This window comes from Ranitomeya imitator, chromosome 2, assembly GCF_032444005.1.
Source record: "Ranitomeya imitator isolate aRanImi1 chromosome 2, aRanImi1.pri, whole genome shotgun sequence".
NCBI classification, from domain to species: domain Eukaryota; kingdom Metazoa; phylum Chordata; class Amphibia; order Anura; family Dendrobatidae; genus Ranitomeya; species Ranitomeya imitator.
In genome coordinates this window covers 239637551-239664874 of record NC_091283.1, presented here as the reverse complement: position 1 = coordinate 239664874, position 27324 = coordinate 239637551, and positions in this window count along the sequence as shown.

Sequence of the window (27324 nt, the reverse complement as noted above, 5' to 3'; positions counted from 1 at the left end):
CCTCATCCACCATTCAGCCTTCACTTCTGAGTCTGAGACTCCGTGCACTGCAGGCACAATGACGTCACTACATCACACCTGTAGAACGGAGCCTCAGTACTCACACCGCACAGACCAGAGCAGCGCTCCTCAGGAACCGGGTTGGCTGAGTAGTGTGTGTGGTTTTTTTAATCAAATATCAGGAATTGTGGTGGCATCGTATTAACCCCTTTATGACATGTGACATACTATCCCGTCGAGGTGGGGTGGGCCCGTATGACCACCGACGGGATAGTACGTCATTCGCGATCGGCCGCGCTCACGGAGGGAGCGTGGCCGATCGCGGCCGGGTGTCAGCTGACTATCGCAGCTGACATCCGGCACTATGTGCCAGGAGTGGTCACAGACCGCCCCCAGCACATTAACCACCGGCACACTGCGATCAAACATGATCGCAGTGTTCTGGCGGTATAGGGAAGCATTGCGCAGGGTTGCTGCGAGGGTCTCTTACCTCCTCCTCCCTGCAGCAGGCCCGGATCCAAAATGGACATGGCACCTGGGTCCTGCAGGGAGGTGGTTTCACTGCGCCTGCTCAGAGCAGGCGCCGGGAAGCATAAGATAAGTGCACGTCAGATCGCTGATCTGAAACAGTGCACAGCAAAGTGTCAGATCAGCGATCTTACACTATAACATGATGCCCCCACCCCCCTGGGGCAATGTTATAGTGTAAAAAAAATATTCACATGTGTAAAAAAATAAAAAAATTAAAATTCCTAAAAAACAAAACAAAAATATTGTTCCTATAAATATATTTTTTTATCTAAATGAAAAAAAAAAAACAATAAAAGTACACATATTTAGTATCGCCGCGTCCGTAATGACCCCACCTATAAAACTGTCCCACTAGTTAACCCCTTCAGTGAACAACGTAGAAAAAAAAAACGAGGCAAAAAACAACGCTTTATTATATACCGCCATACAAAGAGTGGAATAACACGCGATCAAAAGACGCATATAAATAACCATGGCACCGCTGAAAACGTCATCTAGTCCTGCAAAAAACGAGCTGCCATACAGCATCATCAGCAAAAAAATAAAAGTGTTGTCCTCAGAATAAAGCAAATCAAAAATAATTATTTTTTCTATAAAATAGTTTTTATCGTATAAAAGCGCCAAAACATAAAAAAATTATATAAATGAGATATCGCTGTAATCATACTGACCCGAAGAATAAAACTGCTTTATTAATTTTACCAAACGTGGAATGGTATAAACGCGTCCCCCAATAGAAATTCATGAATAGCTGGTTTTTGGTCATTCTGCCTCACAAAAATCAGAATAAAAAGTGATCAAAAGATGTCACCTTACATGAATCTGTGGACCCAAATATGGAAAAATTATAGCTCTCAAAATGTGGTAACACAAAAAATATTTTTTGCAATAAAAGGCGTCTTTCAGTGTGTGACGGCTGCCAATCATAAAAATCCGCTAATAAAAACGCTATAAAAGTAAATCAAACCCCCCTTCATCACCCCCTTAGTTAGGGAAAAATTAAAAAAATGTATTGATTTCCATTTTCCCGCTAGGTTTATGGTTAGGGCTAGGGTTAAGACTACAGTTAGGGCTAGGGTTAGGGCTAGGGTTAAGGCTACAATTAGGGTTGGGGCTAAAGTTAGGGTTAGGGTTTGGATTACATTTATGGTTGGGAATAGGGTTAAGATTGAGGTTAGGGTTGTGTCAGGGTTAGAGGTGTGGTTAGTGTTACCGTTGTGATTAGGGTTGGGGGTGTGTTTGGATTAGGGTTTAAGTTATAATTGGGGGGTTTCCACTGTTTAGGCACATCAGGGGCTCTCCAAACGCGACATGGCTTCCGATCTCAATTCCAGCAAATTCTGCGTTGAAAAAGTAAAACAGTGCTCCTTCCCTTCCAAGCTCTCCCATGCACCCAATCGGTGGTTCCCCCCCACATATGGGGTATCAGCGTGCTCAGGGCAAATTGGACAACAACTTTTGGGGTCCAATTTCTCCTGTTACCCTTGGGAAAATAAAAAACTGGGGGCTAAAAAATAATATTTGTGGGAAAAAAAGATTTTTTATTTTCACGGCTCTGCATTATAAACTGTAGTTAAACACTTGGGGGTTCAAAGTTCTTACAACACATCTAGATAAGATCCTTTGGGGGTCTAGTTTCCAATAAGGGGTCACTTGTGGGGGGTTTCTACTGTTTAGGTACATTAGGGGCTCTGCAAACGCAATGTGACGCCTGCAGACCATTCCATCTAAGTCTGCATTCCAAATGGCGCTCCTTCCCTTCCGAGCCCTCCCATGTGCCCAAACGGTGGTTCCCCCCACATATGGGGTATCAGCATACTCAGGACAAATTGTACAACAACTTTTGGGGTCCAATTTCTCCTGTTGCCCTTGGGAAAATACAAAACTGGGGGCTAAAAAATAATTTTTGTTGGAAAAAAAGATTTTTTATTTTCACGGCTCTGCGTTATAAACTGTAGTGAAACACTTGGGGGTTCAAAGCTCTCACAACACCTCTAGATGAGTTCCTTAGGGGGTCTACTTTCCAAAATGGTGTCACTTGTGGGGGGTTTCAATGTTTAGGCCCATCAGTGGCTCTCCAAACGCAACATGGCGTCCCATCTCAATTCCTGTCAATTTTGCATTGAAAAGTCAAACAGCGCTCCTTCCCTTCCGAGCTGTTCCATGCGCCCAAACAGTGGTTTACCCCCACATATGGGGTATCAGTGTACTCAGGACAAATTGTACAACAAGTTTTGGCATCCAATTTCTTCTCTTACCCTTGGGAAAATAAAAAATTGGGGGCGAAAATATCATTTTTGTGAAAAAATATTATTTTTTATTTTTACGGCTTTGCATTATAAACTTCTGTGAATCACTTAATGGGTCAAAGTGCTCACCAAACATCTAGATAAGTTCCTTAGGGGGTCTACTTTCCAAAATGGTGTCACTTGTGGGGGTTTCAATGTTTAGGCACATCAGGGGTTCTCCAAACGCAACATGGCGTCCCATCTCAATTCCAGTCCTTCGCTTCCGAGCTCTGCCATGCACCCAAACAGTGGTTTACCCCCACATATGGGGTATCGGCGTACTCAGGACAAATTGTACAACAACATTTGGGGTCCATTTCCTCCTGTTACCCTTGGTAAAATAAAACAAATTGGAGCTGAAGTAAATTTTTTGTGAAAAAAGGTTAAATGTTCAATTTTATTTAAACATTCCAAAAATTCCTGTGAAACACCTGAAGTGTGAATAAACTTCTTGAATGTGATTTTGAGCACCTTGAGGGGTGCAGTTTTTAGAATGGTGTCACACTTGGTTATTTTCTATCATATAGACCCCTCAAAATGACTTCAAATGAGATGTGGTCCCTAAAAAAAATGGTGTTGTAAAAATGAGAAATTGCTGGTCAACTTTTAACCCTTATAACTCCCTAACAAAAAAAAATTTTGATTCCAAAATTGTGCTGATGTAAAGTAGACATGTGGGAAATGTTACTTATTAAGTATTTTTGTGACATATCTCTGTGATTTAATTGCATAAAAATTCAAAGTTGGAAAATTGCGAAATTTTCAAAATTTTTGCCAAATTTCCATTTTTTATACAAATAAACGCAGGTAATATCAAAGAAATTTTACCACTATCATGAAGTACAATATGACACGAGAAAACAATGTCAGAATCACTGGGATCCGTTGAAGCGTTCCAGAGTTATAACCTCATAAAGGGACAGTGGTCAGAATTGTAAAAATTGGCCCGGTCATTAACGTGCAAACCACCCTTGGGAGTAAAGGGGTTAAGAGAAGAGCTGTTGGGACTCTCATACTGAATGTGTGGCTGGTAGGGGCCATTATACTGGGGTTGTGGTGGACTGTAAATGCCTCTATTCTGAGTGGGGGTTTTTATTTTGTGTAGCAGGTTGTGATGGCCATAATTAGAGATGAGCGAATATGTTCAGAAAACGATCGCCAAACATAAATGCGGCACAAATATGGTACATTCGGATTTATGATCGGTAACACGAGCATTTTTCTTAACATCGGAAAAAGTCAGTAACGTTCAGTAAAAGATATAATAGAAGCCGGCAATACATGTACCGCGTTTAGTAAAATCACAGCCACCAATGTGGGAGACTGGGGTTCAAATCCTGGCTCTGCCCTGTTGGACATAATATACCAGTAGTGGTCCATAACACTATGGTCATGCCTGCTCGGACGTTGCCTGGATTAACAAGGTCCGCGTCAGCTGTCGAGGAACCAGGACAATCTGATGATAAATGGGCTACTGGACCAACCATACATGGACAAGGCAAGAGGGAATGGGAGCCAGTGAAGAGATTTGCAGAGGGGAGAAGCAGAGGAGTAGCGAGAACAGAGATGAATTAGTCGGGCAGCAGAGTAAAGGATGGACTGGAGAGGTGCAACGGTTTTAGCAGGGAGGCCACAGAAAAGGATGTTGCAGTAGTCGAAGCGGGAGATCATCACAAATCCTGCATCCCATAGCCCAGTACCCATATGCTATTATTATTATTTATATGGCACCATTGATTCCATGGTGCTGTACATGAGAAGTGGTTACATACAAATTACAGATATCACTTACAGTAAACTAACAATCACAGACTGATACAGAGGGGCGAGGACCCTGCCCTTGCGGACTTACATTCTACAGGATTATGGGGAAGGAGACAGTAGGTGGAGGGTTGCAGCCGCACCGGTGTTGGTGAGGCGGTAGCTCCAGTAGTGGTGCGGGGTCAGTGCAGGCTGTAAGCTTTCCTGAAGAGGTGGGTTTTCAGGTTCCGTCTGAAGGATCCGAATGTGGTTGATAGTAAGACGTGTTGGGGCACAGAATTCCAGAGGATGGGGGATATTCAGGAGAAATCTTGGAGGCGGTTGGGTGAGGAACGAATAAGTGTGGAGGAGAGAAGGAGGTCTTGGGAGGATCGGAGATTATGTGAGGGAAGATATCGGGAGATTAGTGCAGAGACGTATGGAGAAGACAGTTTATAGACGGCCTTGTAGTTCAGTATTAGTAATTTGAACTGGATACGCTGAGGGAATGGTAGCCAGTGAAGAGATTTACAGAGGGGAGAAGCGGAGTAGTAGCGAGGAGAGAGATGAATTAGTCGGGCAGCAGAGTTAAGGATGGACTGGAGAGGTGCAAGGGTGTTAACAGGGAGGCCACAGAAAAGGATGTTGCAGTAGTCGAAGCTGGAGATAATCACACATCCTGCATCCCATAGTCCAGTGCCCATATACCCATCATATATATCCTCCATCCCATAGCCCAGTGTCCATATAGAAATCACACATCCTCCATCCCATAGTCCAGTGCCCATATACCTATCATACATATCCTCCATCCCATAGTCCCATGCCCATATACCCATCACACATCCTCCATCCCATAGTCCAGTGCCCATATATCCATCATACACATCCTCCATCCCATCGTCCAGTGCCCATATACCCATCACACATCCTCCATCCCATAGTCCAGTGCCCATATACCCATCACACATCCATCCCATAGTCCCGTGCCCATATACCCATCACACATCCTCCATCCCATGGTCCAGTGCCCATATATCCCATCATACACATCCTCCATCCCATCGTCCAGTGCCCATATACCCATCACACATCCTCCATCCCATAGTCCAGTGCCCATATACCCATCACACATCCATCCCATAGTCCCGTGCCCATATACCCATCACACATCCTCCATCCCATAGTCCCGAGCTGGGTGGCGCTGAGCAGGGAGTTCCTGGAGATGTGCTGTTATGTAACCTGGCAGTGCGGCTCTGTGTGATGCGATTTTCTATGCTGGTAACAATAGAGCGCGGCAGTAATAGAGGAGGGGGATTCATTTCTGTCATGTGCTCTCTGCTCCTTTCTGGGGGGCAGACAATGGCTGGAGCTTATGTTCCCGGGGATGCTAGATGTCTCCCACCCGGTCAGTGTCTGCTGAGGTGTTGTGGAGTGGGAAAACTGCTGCTCATAGCAACCAATCACAGCTCAGCTTCTTCTAAACAGCTCTGGTGAAATGAAAGATGCTTAGTGATTGGTTGATATGTGGAGTGGGCGTGGCTTGACACAAACATACATACACTCAGCTTTATATACAGTATATAGATTTTTTTTTTCTTTACGTTGGAGGGCCCAATTCCACCTGTTGCTGTCGGACCTGTGATTTCTATCTCCTCCACTGTGTCCAGGATAATAGAGTATAATAAAGTAATTATGGACGAGACTTAACTAACATTGTGCAGCGACTCTGCTTTCCATATAGTGACAGATATTTCTTGTTGCTGAAACTATGATGTTTTTCACTTTAACCCTTTGTTAACCCCCTCTGATCAGTGCGATCATACAACACACAAGCTTCTGATGGCTCCCGTGATGCCCTGTACTACTGTAGTGCCGTGTATCATCACTGCTGTCAGTGTAATACTAACGGCCCCATACACATGAGATAAGAGTTGGCTGAACGGTCATTTGTCAGACGGCCATCTCTCCCGACTCCCCCATACACACAAATATTCCAGCTTTCCTGGAGTCTGTATGAGAGAGTCGCCTCCAGACTCCTCTAGCGGAGGATTATCTATAGGAAGAACAAACGGATTATCCTCTGAAATTCAGGATGTCAGATCCTTCTCTGCCCTGACATCATCTGTCGGGAGGCCCCCAAATACATTATATAGTCGCCCAAACCCCCGAAATCAGTGATTTCATGGAACTTTAGTCTAATGTGTATGGGGGCGGTAAAAGGAACTTATTGGACGCTGCCTCTGGCCCGGCCTAATAGACCTTCATACATTGCAGCCCAGACCCCATTATTAGGCATGTAAGTATCGTAATAACTAGGCCGCCCCATACTATCGAGTACTTGGGGGCGGGGGGCATTCAGCCAAACTCTGTCTGACCTGAGATCTAATGTCATAGGAGATTACAGTGCGGGGAAGACGGGAAACCTTCATATAGAGGCCGGTGGTGATGGAGTCAGTGACCGACTCTGGCCAAATATGTTTCTAGAGCCGTAGTAGAAGATGAAGATGTCGTCCTCACCATCTCCTCATATGTTTCCCTTATTATCTCCAGTAATTGTATTATTACAGGATTCTTATGATTACATCGGCTCATCTTCTCCTTCAGGTCTCTACAATATCGGATCCTCCCAGTGAAGATCTTCTACAAAAGAACATTTTCCTGATTTACCCATCAAAGGTGGATATGGACAGAGACAAGATGGCGGAGAGGATATTACACCTCACCATAGAGATCCTCTTCCAGCTTACTGGAGAGGTGAGAGATTCTGATGACGTCACATTACATCATTCTTATCTATGGGAATAACAGATGGACAGAACTGGAGAGGTGAGGACTCTGGAGATATCTGTAGTGAGATTTATTAATGTGTCTCTCCATTACCAGGATTACACAGTGGTGAAGAAGACCTCTAGTGATCGCTGTCAGGACCCTGTGTCTGAGGGATGGGGAAGATCCCTGAGCCCAATCACAGGGCCTCCACCTCACCCCCTGATCCATGAGGACATCAATGACCAGAAGATCCTAGAACTCACCTACAAGATGGCTGAGCTGCTGACTGGAGAGGTGACACTGCTGGGAATGCTGGGACATTATACAGTAACGCTATGAAGGGATCAGGGGGATGACGGTATCATTGTATGTGTCAGGTTCCTATGAGGTGTCAGGATGTCGCTGTCTATTTCTCCATGGAGGAGTGGGAGTATTTAGAAGGACACAGAGATCTGTACAAGAACGTCATAATAGAGGTTCCCCAGCCCCTCACATCTCCAGGTAATAGACAGGACTAAATACACACGGCCTATAATTATCTGTATGTAAAGAATGAATTCATTCCCTGTATGTGTTTCCTCCAGATCCATCCAGTAAGAGGACAACACCAGAGAGATGTCCCCGTCCTCTTCCTCCACAGGACTGTAACCAAGAAGATCCCAGTGCTCCTCAGGATCATCAGGTAGATGGAGAGAAGGTGTCAGGAGATCTCCCCTATGATGTGTAGACGCCGGTGAAGGTCTTGTGCTCAGTCTTGTTTTATCCACCAGTATTATATGTTTTATACTTGTGTAATGAGAACGGTGGAGATGGCAGGATTAGAGCTGATCATAGATGTGACTTCTCCATCTGTCGGTGACTTTTACAATATTTGTTTCAGGGTGAAGATCTGACCCATATTAATACTACAGAGACATATGTGAGGGATGATGAGCGGTGTAAAGAGGAGATTCCTACATATGGCTACCCAGGTGAGTAGTAACCACTAAATGCAGAGAAGTCACAGATTCTTCTCAGTCACCGGCTGTGGCTGCTTTATCGGTGGTGTAGTCCGGCCGTATTACCATGATCACCATTTTGCCTCTAGACCACAACATTCTCCTCCACCCAAAACTGTTCTAATGACTTTGGTTATTGAAAGCCCTTTTCTATAGAACTTACAACCTAGTAGATCCACCTACCCCCTGGGTTTAGGAGACGCTGTTACCTGCCCAGATCTGTGAACTATAAAGCCAAATGACAGCGTACGTAGAATGTGCTGACAAGATAGAAAATCACTTGAAGAAAAATATTATGATGGGCCTGTAAGAGAAAGCGGAGGGTAATAATAATTATATAAAGTCCTTTAGATGGTGGCGCAAGATGTCAAAGCTATTATAAATTCCTGCAGTGATACCAACAGACCTCCACAAAAAGTCTGTAAACAAATGAATATGCAGTAATGTACACCTAGGGGTATACAGGTACGCGCTGGAAAAATAGCAAAAAAAGGTGGGTGAGGAGTAAGAGTGTCCTTAAAATAAATGGCCACTTTATATAGGCTGAACTGGCTGGACAAATGTCTTTTTTCGGCCTTACTATGTTACTATGTTATATAATGTCCCAATATGTTGTAATTTGATGTCCGGATCAACATAGGTATACCCACGGTATGCCCACTTCACATACCCAAGGAATTAATGAAAGGTGCACAAAAGGTACATAAAAGTTCTGCCTACCTCCGTCGGTGATTAAAAGACTTTAACGTTCCTCCTGGTGTTCCGGATGTATTCAGGCAAAACGAAGTATTGTAACCAGGTGGCTGCCCCGGCCAGCAGCAAGCCACCAACAACTAACCTCCGAGTGGAGACAGGATCCTGCCGAGCCGACGCCGCATGTGCTGTCAGCGGTGAGTACGGACGGTGCGCAGGACCTGCGTGACGTAATTGGTCACGTGACCGTAACCCCCGGGGGAGTGAATACGAAGTGCAGCTAGGACCAAACAACCAACGCGTTTTGGAGACGCCTGTCTCCTTCCTCAGGGTTGATTCCTGCCTCGTACTCATCGTCCTTATATAGCTGCTCATAAGATAAGCCGGCTATTCAAAGCCAAAAAGTTCCGTACCCATGTTCAATCCTCTTGGTGCAACAGTATCCAGGAGGAAGATCCATTTTGTCTCGGCTCGTGACATTGCCTTAATATGATCGCCACCTCTCCAATGGTGGTGTACCGCCGATATACCGGATATTTTCATCTCACGTACTGTCCCACCATGATGTTCTATAAAATGCTGCGAAAGTGGGTGACCCATAAATTTATTTTTAATATTGCGGATATGTTCGCTGATCCTTATTTTTAAGGGTCGTTTTGTCCTTCCCACATATAATTTGCCGCATGGACATTCTATGGTATAAATCACCCCTGTTGTGGAGCATGTGATACAGTCCCTAATTTCAATTCTCCTATCTCCTTTTTTAATATACGTGCATTTCTGTACTGTAGTCTGCTTGCATACATTGCATTTGTGGCATGGAAAGAAAACTCTTGGCTTGGTATGTAAAAGGGAAGACTGTATCAGACAGGATTTTTTCTGGACCGTAGGGGCAATCATATTTCCCAGATTTTGGCATTTTTTATACACGAAACGTGGCTGGTGGCTAATGTTATCTCCCAATACTTTGTCATTTTTTAATATATGCCAATGTCTACTCACTATCTTCCGAAGGATATTTGAATTTGTGTTATACTTTGTGATAATAGGAATAGACTCAGCTTGGGCTGAAACATGGCAGATGAGGTTTAACAATGATAAATGTAAAGTTATACACATGGGAAGAAGGAATCAATATCACCATTACACACTGAACGGGAAACCACTGGGTAAATCTGACAGGGAGAAGGACTTGGGGATCCTAGTTAATGATAAACTCACCTGGAGCAGCCAGTGCCAGGCAGCAGCTGCCAAGGCAAACAGGATCATGGGGTGCATTAAAAGAGGTCTGGATGCACATAATGAGAGCATTATACTGCCTCTGTACAAATCCATAGTTAGACCGCACATGGAGTACTGTGTCCAGTTTTGGACACCGGTGCTCAGGAAGGATATAATGGAACTAGAGAGAGTACAAAGGAGGGCAACAAAATTAATAAAGGGGATGGGAGAACTACAATACCCAGATAGATTAGCGAAATTAGGATTATTTAGTCTAGAAAAAAGACGACTGAGGGGCGATCTAATAACCATGTATAAGTATATAAGGGGACAATACAAATATCTCGCTGAGTATCTGTTTATACCAAGGAAGGTGACGGGCACAAGGGGGCATTCTTTGCGTCTGGAAGAGAGAAGGTTTTTCCACCAACATAGAAGAGGATTCTTTACTGTTAGGGCAGTGAGAATCTGGAATTGCTTGCCTGAGGAGGTGGTGACGGCGAACTCAGTCGAGGGGTTCAAGAGAGGCCTGGATGTCTTCCTGGAGCAGAACAATATTGTATCATACAATTATTAGGTTCTGTAGAAGGACGTAGATCTGGGGATTTATTATGATGGAATATAGGCTGAACTGGATGGACAAATGTCTTTTTTCGGCCTTACTAACTATGTTACTATGTTACTCAAGGGTTGGTTTAGATCTAGGAGCTGGATTAATAAGTTACTGTCTGGGCTTGCTTATAGCCGTTTCTTTTGATTTTTCTAGCAATGTTGCATTATACCATTTTTCCATGAATTTTTTGGTTAATATTTGTGATTCCATCTCAAAATCCTGAGGCCTCGAGCAGTTTCTATGAATCCTAGTAAATTGGCTTCTAGGTATATTTAGCAACCAGCCAGGAAGGTGACAGCTATCTAAAGGGATATAACTATTAGGCTATGTGCACACCTTGCGTCGGGTCCCTGCGGGTTCTCCCGCAGCGGATTTGATAAATCTGCAGGGCAAAACAACTGCGGTTCTCCCTGCAGATTTATCGCGGTTTGTTCCGCGTTTTCCGCTGCGGGTTTCCGCCTATACTATTGATGCTGCATATGCAGCAATATGCAGCATCAATAGTAATGTTAAAAATAATAAAAATTGGTTATACTCACCCTCTGATGTCCGGATCTCCTGGGCGCTGCACCCGGCGGTCCGGTTCCAAAGATGCTGTGGGAGAAGGACCCTTCGTGACGTCACGGTCATGTGACCGCGACGTCACCGCAGGTCCTGGTCGCACAGCAACTCTGACCGGACGGCCGCGTGCAGCGCCCAGGAGCTCCGGACATCAGAGGGTGAGTATAACCAGATTTTTTATTTTTTAACCCCAAATCTGGTTCCCAGGGCCTGGAGGAGAGTCTCCTCTCCTCCACCCCGGGTACCACCCGCACATTATCCGCTTACTTCCCGCAACGTGGGCACAGCCCCATGCGGGAAGTAAGCGGTTCAATGTATTCCTATGGGTGCAGAATCGCAGCGATTCTGCACAAAGAAGTGACATGCTGCGGGTTGTAAACCGCTGCGTTCCCGCGCGGTTTTTCCCGCAGCATGTGCACAGCGGTTTGCGGTTTCCATAGGGTTTACATGTTACTGTAAACGCTATGGAAACTGCTGCGGACCCGCAGCATCAAAATCGCGGCGGTTCCGCGGTAAAAACCGCTAAGTGTGAATATAGCCTTAGTATCAGTTGGTTTAGAAAAGGTGCGTGTGTGAATTTGCAGGTCTTCAATAAAAATCTTCAAATCTAAAAAGTTAATTTCAGTGGTACTGGTGGTGGAAGTGAATTTTAAAAAATATTGATTTTTATTTATATCCATTAAAAATTGATTAAGAGTGTCCCACCCACCAGACCAAATAAAAACAATATCGTCAATAAAACGCCTCCATAGGACCAGGTTCGCGAGCAGTCCGCCATCTGGGTAAATAAATTGTTCTTCCCAGCTTCCCACATAGAGGTTGGCATAACTGGGCGCGAACCTGGTCCCCATGGCGGTACCCCACTGCTGGGAGTAGTAGTCCTCCTTATATAAAAAATAATAGTGAGTTAAAATGAACTGCATTAGTTCACCTAAAAATTCCGTTTGTTCTGGAGGAGCTTTAGACAATTTATGTAAAGAGTATTTGGCAGCCTGACATCCTTTATTGTGGTCAATAACCGTATACAGTGAGGTTATATCGAGGGTGCCCATTATATACCCTCTTCGCCATTCCACTTTTTGAAGGAGTGCTAGGATGTGTGTGCTGTTCTTCAAATGTGATGGAAGGAGTGGGACAATAGGCTGTAAGTGAGAATCTACCAGCTTAGACATGTTAGCCGTTAAGCATTGAATGCCGGATACGATTGGTCTACCAGGTGGGTTGACAGTGTCCTTGTGAATCTTTGGGAGATAATAGAACACTACCACTCTAGGGGGACCAAAATTAATGAATTCAAACTCTTGTTTGTTAATAAATCCCAAATCTAAGCCCTTTTTTGTTAGGATTTTCATTTCCTTCATATAATCCTTAGTGGGATTTCCATTTAGTTTTTTATAAGTACAGGAATCACTTAGTAAACGAAGTGCTTCCTTATGGTAAGATTCTTGATCAAGTAAAACCACCTGGTTACAATACTTCTTTTTGCCTGAATACATCCGGAACATCAGGAGGAACGTTAAAGTCTTTTAATCACGGAGGTAGGCAGAACTTTTATGTACCTTTTGTGCACCTTTCATTAATTCCTTGGCTATGTGAAGTGAGCATACCGTGGGTATACCTATGTTGATCCGTACATCAAATTACAACATATTGGGACATTATATAAGCGCCCATTTATTTTAAGGGCACTCTTACTCCTCACCCACCTTTTTTTGTTATTTTTCCAGCGCGTACCTGTATACACCTAGGTGTACATTACTGTATAATAATTATAGTCTTTATTTTTATATAGCGCTAACATATTCCGTAGCGCTTTACAGACATTATCATCGCTGTCCCCAATGGGGTTCATAATCTATATTCCCTACCAGTATGTCTTTGGAATGTGGGAGGAAACCCACGCAAACACGGAGATAACATACAAACTCCTTGCAGATGTTCTCCAAGGTGGAATTTGAACCCAGAACTCCAGCGCTGTAAGGCTGCACTGCTAACCACTGAGCCACCGTAATGATGCTGTTGGCTTCCTAGAACCCTGAGATCTTATCGGATGAATCTCCCTTCTCTCCCTTCTGTGCTGCTGAATGTGATCATATGGTCCCTACAAGACCAGGTCCCGTCTTTCTGGTCAAACTTCACTTTTATGAGCGACAACATTAAATGTGCAGTGAGGCCAAGTATGAATTTCTGGACAATAACAGAGTTTCCCTTTATCCGGACTTTTCAATTTGTATTAAAACCGACTAACTTCCAGGAGGATTGTGATAATCTACATAAACCCATCACACCGGTGCCATGATATATCTCTGAGCTGTGCGTGGCTGATGGCTGGAATATACATTTATTCCCGCCTGCAGGAGATGTGTTGGCTCCAGCCCTGGTTTCATGGATTCACTCCACCTCATAAATTACACAAATTCAGATTACTGCACAATCTCTCCTGAAATGGGGAGCAATATTATTTCCTCTAATCTTCTGGTCAGGTTTCATAGTAGCTCCAATGGTCCACCATAAATGAATGCAACTCTGGTTTACTGTTGTGTAATCTGTATTTGTAGTTTTCAGTTAATTATTGTGCTCTGGGGCGGGGCTGTGAGTGGCCTGTGGGCGGGGCTTTATGTGGTGCTCTGTGGGCGGGGCTTTATGTGGTGCTCTGGGGCAGGGCTGTAGGTGGGGCTTTATGTGGTGCTCTAAGGCGGGGCTGTGGGCGGGGCTTTATGTGGTGCTCTAAGGCGAGGCTGTGGGTGGGGCTTTATGTGGTACTCTGGGGTGGGGCTGTGGGTGGGGTTTTATGTGGTGTTCTGATTACATATTCATCTGTATTGGCCTATGACAGGTCGCTGATCCCTCACTGACCTGCCCCCCATTTTTACATAATGCATATAATAGTGTTGATATTATTGTTGATAATGCCTATAATATTGTGGCTATTGGGAGGCTTAGAAAAAAAATTTACATCCAGCAAAATTACACCATCGGCTCCTGTCCAGTAGCATCTACTGTATCTCTTACTTATAGACCATCGACCTTATGACCTGTCATAAGCCAATACAGATGAATATGTAATCAGAGCACCACATAAAGCCCCACCCACAGCCCCGCCCCAGAGCACCACATAAAGCCCCGCCCACAGCACAAGAATCTCATTAATTGAAAACTACAAATACAGATTAAACAACCTCTGCAAACCCCTGCAAACGCTGAAATAATTGCTTTTATAATGTGCCCCTCATACCTGAAGTTTGTCAGGGGGACATGTCTTTTCCCCCCTGACACAAATGTCTCACAGCCGTCACTCAGGGCCTCCCTGCAGTAGGCACCGCCTCCATTTCCTTCCTGAAGGTCCCCGGCGCCTTGGGGGTGACAGGATCCCTTTAAGACATCTCCGCTCTGTACTATTATACACAGTTCTCTTTAAATGTGTAATATTTCTTCTTGAAACTCATCTGACAGAAAATATTGGAGCTTCCGATAGTTTAGATTGTGAAGTCACCGAGCCCCGTGCTCTAATTACCCCAGAGAGGTTTCACCACTAGCTGCTCATTTATTACTGATGGAGACTGTTCAGTTTGAGCATTTCAGTAGATGTTTGTCATGCCGCTGCTGCCGCCGCCTCTCCCCGCTGCAGCTCGCCGGGTGCGCGCGCACGTCGCATTCAGCTGTGCGCGTGCGCACATCTGATTCCTCTGTTGGCGCTCTTTCCTGTCCTCTCCGTCATCCTGGAGGACTGTAACCCGGAAGTATCTCCCACGCTGCTATGTAAACTGCTTCCTGCTGCTTCTCTGTGCCTGATGTTCATTTGTGTTTACAAGTGCTTCTGGTCGCCTGTGGTCTCTGTGCATTCCTGGCTCTCTGACCCTGGGTCCCCTCCTCTCTCTGCAGTGCCTGCCTCTTTCCTGTGTTCCTGCCGTGTTCCTTCAGTTCCTTTTCCTCTGCGGTACCTGCCCGGCTCCTATATCCTTTCCTTGCTCCCGTCAGCCTCAGTGTCTCCATATTGTCCTGCCAGCCTCCGTGTCTCCTTAGCGTTCCCATCTTCTCCCTCGTCTCAGTAGTTCCTTGCTTTTCCCTCTGTCCCTTTGTGCCTGCTGTGTACCCGTCTTATGTCAGTCGACCCTCCAGCTTCCATGGCGATAGTCCCTCACGGGCCTGCCCCTAACTCTCCCTGTATAGGGGGCGGTACACCTGGTCAGCTCGTCCGAGAGGGGTTCGTCGTCACGGTCCAGTGGGTTCACTCTCCGTTTTCTCTGTTTGAATCGACACGCTCAAATAGGACTGCACTCGGGTGACATCCGAGTGCAGCCAGATTCTTACAGCATCACAGTAACATCAGGCCATGGACCCCGCTGGAGTCTCCGCCACTCAAAAAGAGTTACTCTTTTTGCGTGAAAACCAGACTAAGATCATGTCGTTTTTAAAGAATATGGAGTCTCGCCTAGCGGCTTTACAGCCTTCTGATCCTGGTATTGCTCCACAGTTGGTTGCCCTTTAGCAGGAGCTAGGTCAACAACGGGACACTCGGTCCCATATTTTGAATTTTATGGCCTCCATTAATGATCGGCTTCTCTCCCTCCAGAATGTGGCCTCTGTTTCCACTCCTGTCTCTGCGCCACAACCCTCGCCCCGACTTGCTAGACCTCCTCGGTATGGTGGGGATCCTAAAGCATGCCGCGGCTTTCTTAATCAATGCCAGTTGCATTTTGAATTGTCTCCGCTACTTTATCCTACCGACCGAGCTAAGGTTGCTTTTATAGTATCCCATTTGGAGGGTGAGGCTTTGGCGTGGCTTAATCCCCTCTGGGAGCGTGATGATCCTTTGGTCTCCCAACTCAATCTGTTCCTGGATACCTTCCGCAAGGTTTTTGATGAACCTAGTCGTCTGGTCTCTACCACGGAGTCCCTCTTTAACCTTTACCAGGGTACTCTATCAGTAGCCCAGTACGCCATCCGTTTCCGGACTCTGTCCTCAGACCTTGGGTGGAATAATGAGGCTTTGGTTGGAGCGTTTTGGCGTGGTTTGTCTTCACGGATTAAGGATGAGCTGGCGGGACGGGACACTTCCACCTGTTTGGATGATCTTATCTCCTTGGCCATGCGCATTGATCTGCGCTTTCAGGAGCGCACTTGCGAGCTTGCCAGAGACAAGAGACCTCTTCGCCAGACCACTGTTGCTCGAGGGACTTCTTTTTCTCAAGCAGCCCCGGTGGTCTCTTCATCTTCTCCTGAACTCATGCAGGTCGATCGCCTTAAGTCTTCTGAGCAACGCTGCAAGGAGAGACTCGCACAAGGTCTTTGTTTTTACTGCGGCAGTGCCTCTCATCTCTTACGCGCCTGTCCTCGGAAGCTGGGAAACGCCTCCGCCTAGGACAGGTAAGAGAGGCCTTCCTAGGTGGTTATAATTCCTCTCCGCCTCTGGTTTTGTCTGTTATTCTACATTTAGGTTCCCGTCACTTTTCTCTGGAGGCTTATGTTGATTCAGGAGCGGCTGGGAACTTTGTTCAGCTCGAGGTTGTTAACAGGCTTGGGATACCTGTTAGACCCTTGGAGACTCCTAGACAAATAGCTTCTGTCGATGGTCAGCCTTTGCGGGAGACCGTCAACTTGGTTACGGAGGAAGTCAAACTTCAGATTGGAGCTCTTCATCGTGTGAAACTGGCCTTTTATGTTTTACCTTCTTTGTCTCATTCTTTCCTTTTGGGTCTTCCTTGGTTGAGAGATCATGAACCCACTCTGGACTGGCGTACTGGAGATGTTCTACGGTGGGGTCAGTCTTGTCTGAACAGGTGCCTGCTTCCCGTCAAGCCTGCGTCCTCCTCTCAGTCTGCTTCGAAATCCGTGGGAATTCCTCCAGCCTATTGCGCTTTCTCGGACGTCTTTAATAAGAAGGAGGAGGAGATTTTGCCGCCGCACCGCTCTTATGACTGCCCAATTGACCTTGTTCCTGGTTCTACTCCACCTAGAGGTCGTATTTACCCATTGTCTCCTTCTGAGACTCAAGCCATGTCCGAATATATCCAAGAGAATCTGGCCAGAGGCTTCATTCGAAAGTCTTCCTCACCTGCAGGAGCTGGGTTCTTCTTCGTTAAAAAGAAGGACGGTTCTCTTCGCCCATGTATAGACTACCGGAGTCTCAACACTATCACGATCAAAAACAAGTACCCACTTCCTCTCATACCGGAACTCTTTGATCGTCCACGTGGAGCACGAATCTTTACCAAATTGGATCTCAGAGGAGCTTATAATTTGATCCGTATCCGCTCCGGTGATGAGTGGAAGACTGCGTTTAATACCAGAGATGGTCATTATGAATATTTGGTTATGCCATTCGGTTTATGCAATGCTCCCGCAGTCTTCCAGGAGTTCGTAAATGATGTTTTTCGGGATCTACTTTACACCTGTGTTGTAGTGTACTTTGACGATATCCTTGTGTTCTCTCCAGATCTGTCCACTCACAGAAGAGATGTACGGCAAGTACTTGAGCGTTGGAGAGAGAATCGGCTGTAAGCAAAACTCGAAAAATGTGTCTTCGAACAGTCATCTCTACCCTTCTTGGGTTTCATCATTTCCGACGCTGGTTTGTGTATGGATCCGGGAAAAGTTTCTGCCGTGCTCAACTGGCCACGTCCTCTTGGAGTGAAAGCAATTCAGCGATTTCTTGGATTTGCTAACTACTATCGGCAGTTTATCCCTCACCTTTCCTCTCTTTCAGCTCCAATCTCCTCCATGATTCGGAAGGGTTCCAATCCTCATCAGTGGTCGTCTGAGGCCGAAGAGGCTTTCCGGTCCATCAAGCAAGCCTTTGCCTCCGCTCCTATTCTTCATTGTCCAGTGGCCAATAAACCCTTCATCCTTGAAGTAGATGCTTCTTCAATTGGAGCTGGAGCTGTGCTCTCGCAAAAATCCTCTTCTGGTCGTCTTGTGCCCTGTGGTTTTTTCTCAACGATCTTCTCTTCCTCAGAAAAAAATTATTCCATCGGTGATAAAGAACTTTTGGCAATCAGGTTGGCATTAGAGGAGTGGCGGTACCTCTTAGAGGGGGCTTTACATCGTTTTATAATCTACACAGATCACAAGAATCTGGCGTATATTCGTTCTGCGCAAAGACTTAATCCTCGGCAGGCCAGGTGGGCCTTGTTTTTCGCCAGGTTTGACTTCGAACATCGTTTCTTGCCAGGAAATAAAAAATCCTGAGCCGTCGCTCTGTCTAGGTCATTCCAGGCGGTGGATATCGAGGAGGAGCCTGCGCACATCATCGATCCTACCAGAGTCATCACAGTTGCTCCAGTCTCTCTCACTTCTTTACCTCCGGGTAAGACCTTTGTCGCTGAAGGAAACAGGAGACGTGTCTTACTTTGGGGTCACGCCTCCAAACTGGCTGGACATGTTGGTTTAAAAAAAAAACTTTCGTTTGATCTCTCGTTTTTACTGGTGGCCAACGTTGTCTAAGGATGTCCAAAGTTTTGTCGCCTCTTGTCCTTCCTGTGCCAAGAATAAGATTCCCAGGCAACTACCTTCCGGGCTTTTACATCCTTTGCCAGTACCTTCCACTCCGTGGCAACATTTATCTATGGATTTCATCACTGATCTGCCTCATTCTTCTGGATGCACCGTCATCTTCATGGTCATGGACCGTTTCTCGAAGATGGCTCATTTCATCGCTCTTCCAGTTTTACCTTCTGCTCCCAAATTGGCAAAGATTTTTGTTCACCATATTTTTTGTCTTCATGGTTTTCCTTTACATAATTGTTTCTGACCGAGGTGTTCAATTCACCGCCCGCTTCTGGAGATCCCTCTGCAAATCTATGAACATTTCGCTTGACTTTTCTTTGGCCTACCATCCACAGTCCAATAGCCAGGTGGAACGTACTAATCAGACCCTGGTAACTTATCTCCGTCATTTTTCCAATTCTCATCAGAATGATTGGTCTGACTTACTGCCATGGGCTGAGTTTTCTTACAATAACCATCCCAGCGAAGCCACTAACAAATCTCCATTTTTTATCGTCTACGGTCAACATCCTGGTCTTCCTCTTCCGGTTCCTCCTGTCTCTACTGTACCAGCGGCTGATCTTCTGTCTAGAGAGTTCTCCAGGGTCTGGCAGGAGACCAAGTCCGCCCTTGAGTTGGCTCAAGTTAGGTTGAAGAGACATGCGGAAAAAAGACGTGTTATTGTCTATAGTCAGTTTTTGATCACAGTAGTGTCCATAATACTCTGATTTAACCTCTTCCCACAGCCAGTTTTGTGTTCTTAATCAGGCCCCATTTTTACAATCTGACGTGTGTCACTTTATGTGGTGATAACTTTGGAATTATTCACAAAGGATAATAGAAAAGAAATGGATCTTACAAATTATTTTCCAACTTCTCACAATACCCTACATACGATTGTACACTACTCTCTGGGCACATGGCAGTGTTCAGAAGGGAAGGAGCGCCATTTAGCTGTTTGAAATCAGATTTAGCTGGAATAGTTTGCAGACACAATGTATTGGGAGCACTGTTCATGGTCAACTGGCAGCTCAAAAGGTCTCCACCATGAACATGCTTGGCACTATCTTCTCTGCTTTCCATATCCCAAGGATTGCCTTGCTCATCGCCCTTTAACCCCAATACATGGATCTGGACTTACATTGGGACCCCTAGGCTTGGACCATGGTGTTACCTGCTATTCTGTGGTATTAGATGGCAAGAAGAATAGTCAGGTAGCTGGGTCAGAACCGGAAAGACAGAATCAGAAGACACGAGAGTAGTCAGTAATGGGCCACGGTCACAACAGGAAACAAATACACAAGCCGCAAGCTGAGCACGGAGGACTGAACCAGAGGAGAACAACGCTGTTTCTGCCAGATTACGGCCATGTACTTTGAGCTTTAGTAGGGTGTGGTACTTTCCAATTGGCTGAAGTAGGGAGCAGATTACTCCAGCTGGGCAGCAGGAACAGATCCCAGATGAGATTGGACAGACCATATGCAGAAGCCCTAATATGACTAAATGACAGAAAACCAGAATAGTTGAAATCCCCGTGAAGAGATTCCATTTAATAAATTAATTCACTGAGGGTTATAATCTAAACATATGTAGTCAAAATTGTTGGTGCCCCTCGTTTAATGACAGGAAAACCCACAATGGTCACAGAAATAACTTGACTCTGACAAAGTAATAAGAAATAAAAGATCTCTGAAAATGAACAAATGAAAGTAAGACATTGCTTTTCAACCATGCTTCCACAGAATTAAACCAAAAAATAAAACTCATGAATAGGCCTGGACAGAAATGATGGAACCCCTAAAAATAATGTGACAAAAGGGACATGTTAAATCACGGTGTGTCCACTAATTGACATCACAGGTGTCTACAATCTTGGAATCAGTGAGTGGCCTGTATATAGGGCTACAGATACTCACTGTGCTGTTTGGTGACATGGTGTGTATCACACTCAACATGGACCAGAGGAAGCTAAGTAAAGAGTTGTCTCAGGAGATAAGAAAGAAAATTATAGGCAAACATGTTAAAGGTCAAAGTTATAAGACCATCTCCAATCAACTGGTTGTTCATGTGACTACAGTTACACATATTATTCAGAAATGTAAGATCCATGGAACTGTAGCTGACCTCCCTGGACGTGGCCGCAGGAGTAAATTGATGGCAAATCAATGAGATGGATAATACGAACGATAACAAAGGAGCCCAGAAAAACTTCTAAACAGATTAGAGGTGAACTTCCAGCTCAAGGAACATCATTGTCAGATCGCACCAACCGTCGTTGTATGAGCCAAAGTGGACTTCATGGGAGACGACCAAGGAGGACACCATTGTTGAAAAAAAATCATAAAAAAGCCAGACTTAAATTTGCTAAACTACATGATGACAAGCCGCAAAGCTTCTGGGAGAATGTCCTTTGGACAGATGAGACAAAAATGGAACTTTTTGGCAAGGCACATCAGCTCTATGTTCACAGAGGGAAAATTGAAGCATATCAAAAAAAGAACACTGTCCCTACTGTGAAACATGGAGGAGGCTCTATTATGTTCTGGGGCTGCTTTGCTGCATCTGGCACATGGTGTCTAGAATATGTGCAGGGTACAATGAAATCAAGACTATCAAGGGATTCTAGAGAGAAATGTGCTGCCCAGTGTCAGAAAGCTTGGTCTCAGTCGCAGGTCATCGGTTTTGCAACAGGATAAGGACCAAAAACACACAGCTAAAATCACCCAAGAACGGCTAAGAGGAAAACATTGGACAATTCTGAAGTGGCCTTCTATGAGCCCTGACCTAAATCCTATTGAACATCTTTTGGAAAGAGCTGAAGCATGCCGCCTGGAAAAGGCAACTTTCAAACATGAGACAACTGGAGCAGTTTGCTCTTGAGGAGCGGCCAAAATACCTGTCGAGAGGTGCACAAGTCTCAATGACAGTTAAAGGAATCGTTTGATTGCAGTGATTGCCTCAAAAGGTTGTACAGCTAAATATTAACCCTTTCGCGCCAGAGCCTGTTTTTGCCTTTGTGACCGGGCCAATTTTTTCAATTCTGACCAGTGTCACTTTATGAGGTCATAACTCTAAGACGCTTCAACGAATCCTGGTGATTCTGAGAATGTTTTCTTTTGATATATTTTTCTTTATGATGGTCATAAAGTTTCTCTGATCTAACTTGCGTTTATTTGTTAAAAAATGGAAATTTGGCGAAAATTTTGCTATTTTCAAAATTTTAATTTTTATGCTCTTAAATCAGAGAGTCATAACACACAAAATAGCTAATAAATAACATTTCCCACATGTCTACTTTACATCAGCGTAATTTTGGATACAATTTTTTTTGTTGTTCGGATGTTATTAGGGTTAAAATTTGACCAGCGATTTCTTACAAAACCATTTTATTTAGGGACCACCTCACATTTGAAGTGAGTTTGGGGGGTCAATATGACAGAAAATACCTAAAAGTGACACCATTCTAAAAACTGCACCCCTCAAGGTGCTCATAACCACATTTAAGAAGTTTATTAACCCTTCAGGTGCTTCACAGGAATGAATGGAATGTGGAAGGAAAAAATAAACATTTACTTTTCTTTCACAAAAATTTTCCTTTAGACCTAATTTTTTTTTTTACTTTCACAAGGGTAACAGGAGACAGTAGACTATATATTTTGTTTTGCAATTTCTCCTGAGCACGCAGATACCCCATATGTGGGAGAATACCACTGTTTGGGCGCATGGCAGAGCTCGGAAGGGAAGGAGCACCATATTGGAGAACAGATTTTGCTGGAATTGTTTGTGGGTGACATGTCACATCGTCAGTGCCTCTGAGGTGGCAAAACAGCATAAGCCCCCAAAAGTGACTGCATTTTACAAAATACTTCCCTGAATGAATTATTCTAGTGGTGCAGTGAACATACTGACACCACAGCTGTTCCATAGAAAATTACACCATTGGGCAGTGAAGAAAAATAATTACATTTTTACCACTGAAATGTTGTTTTAACCCTCATAAATGTGAAAAGCTGATGTGTATCCGGTTGAACTCTCGCACATTTTATAGAGCTTTATTCCGAACCTTGCCCTCTTAGAAGGAATAAATTGCTTGAGGTGCAGTCTTCCTTTGAATTTTACAAGGGACTCATTAATGGAAATATTTTCTGTTTGGTTGTAGAGCTTTAAGAACTTTTCTGTAAAGTCTTCGATGATGGGTCTGATTTTGAATAGCCTGTCATGTTCTGGGTCATTTCTGGGCAGGCATCGGCTGTTGTCGTTAAAATGCCAAAATCTCATAAGCATTTCATAATGGGTCCTAGGAAAAATGGCAGAAAACATTAGGGTGGCTTGAACAGGGTGGTTGGACCAATAGGACAAGCCCCATAGCGAATGTAAGTCTTAAAAATATTTTCATTTCTAGGACATTAGTTGGTGTCCATAAATTTGACCTAGCATAATAGGATCGTGGATTCTGGCTGATGAATTGGGACATATATGAATTTGTTTGTAGGATAATATGCTCTAGCAAGCTATCTGTCAGAAACAAATTTAAAAAATGAACTGGCCCCAAATTTTTCATCTCCACATTTATACCAGGAATGGCATTAAAATTAGGGATGACTGGAGTAGCCAAATCCGAAGCCTCCCATCTGGGAAATGCTAAATCAAGAGGCAAAACCCCTTGGAAATTGATGTGCGCCAATTCACGAGCACTAGGGACAGCGCTAGTACAGGGCATTGTTCCCTGAGTTGGAGACATTTCTCCAGAAGCGCTATTTGTCCTTCTTGTTGTACTGGTCCTTGTGTGTGAGGATGGACCAGAATCACTGCTCATTTCTGAGCCATCACTGTCGCTGCTGCTAAAGCCCTCAAAATCCACATCCCCATCTGGCACTGCACTTTCTTCACTGTCAGAACATAAAAGTGCATAAGCCTCCCCTGCACTATAATACTGATGGGCCATTTTACTCATTTTTATTTATTTTTTTCCGGAAATAGAAAACACTGACGTGACTGACGGACGTTACGTGACTCAGGTGACCAAATTATTGGGGAGACAATTGAGAAAAACCAAATTCTTTAGCCTAACCCTAACTTTAGAATAAACTCTAACTTTAGCCTAACAGTAACCTTCACTTTACACTAACAGTAACCCTAGCTTTAGCCTTACAGTGACCCTAACTTTACCCTCAACACTAACCCTAACTATAGCACTAACCCTAACCTGCCTAATCTGTTTTTTTACTTTTATAACAAGATCGCTGACTGACTCAGCTGTTGCCAGCAGCTCTTGTAACACTGTTTCTCCTCTAATCTCTCACTGACAGGAGATCTGAGGAGAAACAGTGTTTTTATGAGGCAGATCGCCCGGGAAAGTTCGTTGCTACAACACACTTTCCTAGTGATTTGTCTCATTGGCTGGTGTGATCATCAGGACCTGAACTAATCAGGTCTCGATGAGGTCGGGGGTCACAGGAAGTGTTGTGTGCAGGAATCCCCTTGTTATAAGGTACGTGGGGGTCCCGATAAGCACAAAACTGGGGACAGTAGACAAACGTCGGCACTGCACAAAGCCCTGCTAGCGCTGCCGTTTAGCTACTGTTGGTGGTCACGAAGCAGTTAAGTTAAGGGTACCATCATTTCTGTCCAGGCCTATTTCATGAGTTTTATTTTTTTTTAAATTCTGTGGAAGCATGGATAAAAAGCAATGTCTGACTTTCATTTGTTCATTTTCATAGATTTTTGATTTATTATTACTTTTGTCAGATTCAAGTTATTTCTGTGACCATTGTGGGTTTTTCTGTCATGAAACGAGGGGTACCAACAATTTTGACCACGTATGTAGGTGGAATGAATATTTTGACTCCACTGCCACTTTCTGGAAATTAGCACAAAGTGGATGTTGGAGAGTGAAAATTACACATTTGCCATTTTATTACCCAGCACTAGTTATGAGCAAGTATACTCGTTGCTCGGGTTTTCCAGAGCACGCTCGGGTGGTCTCCGAGTATTTGTTAGTGTTCGGAGATTTAATTTTTGTTGACGCAGGTGAATGATTTATGGCTGTTATCCAGCCTGAGTGCATGTGGTGGTTGCCTGGTTGCTAGGGAATCCCCACATGTAATCAAGCTGTCTAGTAACTGTAAATCATTTAGCTGCGGATGATGAAAACTAAATCTCCGAGCACTATCAAATACTCGGAGACCACCCGAGCGTGCTCTGGAAAACCTGAGCAACGAGTATACTCGCTCATCACTACCAAGCACATAATGCCCAGATTGCGCTCCAGGAGACACACACCGTAAATTAAGTGGATTCTTCTCACTATAATATTGGTAAACACAGGTGTCACGAGATTGTATGAAATATGATATGATTTTGGAGTTTGCCTGTCAGACCCATGCTGCGGGCTAAAAAGCCCTCCCTTCCCTCTGTGTTTCTGAATCTATGTGTAGAAGAGGTTTTTATTGCTCTGGCCATAAATTCCAAGCTTGGAGCAACTTACTCTGTTATGATCCAGTGACTTTGGAGCTGCATGAGAACTTTCACTGGAGATGGTGGCCACTGTACTGACCGCAAACCTGAACTTAACACCGCAACTAGAAGTAGCCGTGGAGTGTACCTAACACACCTAGACACCTCGTCACAGCCGGAGGACTAATTACCCCTAAAGATGGAAAGAGGAAAACTATCTTGCCTCAGAGAAAATCCCCAAAGGATAGACAGCCCCCCACAAATATTGGCGGTGAGTCGGAGAGGAAAAAACATACACAGGCAGAAAACAGAATTTAGCACAGGAGGCCACACTAGCTAGATAGGACAGAATAGGACAGAGTTCTGTGCGGTCAGTAAAAAACCCTTCAAAACATCCACAGCAGAAATTACAAAAACTTCCTACATCTAACTAATAGATGTAGGAGCGTAAATCTGCAACTCCAATGAATCCTACAATCAGAGCAGGAATAAAACTGAAACAAGCACACAGCAGTGTGCAACAGATACAAAGAACCAAACACTTATCTTTGCTGAATTTGGCAGCAGGCAGGAGAAGCCAGAAAGTGATCCATCACTTCACAAGGAACATTGACAACTGGCAAGGGCTAAAGGATCCTGCACACCTAAATATCCCAGTCCGAATTGTAATTATCAGATACACCTGGCCAGGACTGTGACTCAGAGACAACTGCATTCCCACCTTCAACCACCGGAGGGAACCCAAGAGCAGAATTCACAACATTACTCCCCCCCTCCCATCTGTCCAGTTATAACTGGTATAGAAGTTCTCCAAAATCCATGAGGGTCTTTGTTCTAATATGATAAGATATTGGGCCAACGGTTTAGGCTAGGAAAATAATACGTCCAGTATGTGAATCTCCATCGATGGATTTATCCGCCACGGTAAGCGCGGGCTTCTAGCTCCATCAGTTACAAAGTATGGATTTTTCTGGAACTGTGCGTCACAAATAGCACAAATTTGATTTCATTAGAATGCCAATGTTAATACAAGATGAATGCTGGGTGTGTTATGATTCTGACATGTTCTGTAGCGAAGATACAAGCATTAGACAAACTTGTGTGAAATTTACTAAGACTGAAGAGCGAGGAGGGTCTAGGTAAACCAGCCCTGTTGGTGATGTCACAGGCTGCGGTTTATAAGTTTTTGCCAGACCCCCAGCAGTTAGTTTTACCTGAGGAGCTCTGACTGCCAGTCCTGATGCAATGGGACATATATGGGCACTCCACCCACTAGCCTGGTTGCCTGCAATGCTCTGAACACATGTAAGTGTTCATTTCTCATGTAATCCCTGTTTTTTTTTTATAATTATCTTTGTACATATTTTCAATTGTCTCATATTGTAACATCTTTATATGCCTTCTTTATAAACACTGCCTTCTTTCGGAGTAAAATATATAATAATTACTAGTTTTCGTTCTTCCTGCTCTAAAACAAACCCTAAGTCTTCTGAAGGGAATTACGCTACTGTTTTGGGTTAGCTTCGGACCCGGTTAATCGGAGCTGGTGGCAGCATACCTTTGTACTGGGTAGTTGGGAGTCGTTGTAGCGACTGCGGCGTTGATAACTATTGTTCCTGCCTGTGTGGGAGTATATATATCGCCTCGCTGCAGCGTGCCCAATAGCCAGTACATAGCTGGCAGCCTTTCTGACGACTAATTACTTTAGGTGCAGTACCTAATCTGGCCAAAGAGCTGCAAGTTTCAAGTGGAACTGTAAGCGGGATATACATAAATCCCTGCAGTTCATGGTATATTGAAGAGCAGTGGGATGCCTAAAATAAGCCCCTGCTGTAATACAAGAGGTCAATAGCCTTGTGTGTTTTTTCATCACATTGTAGCAGTGGAGGGATAACTAAGATAAGCCCCCCTGCTCATGTGATAGCCGTCTGTTGGCCTAAAGTCACCCCGATCCATGACGTAGGGG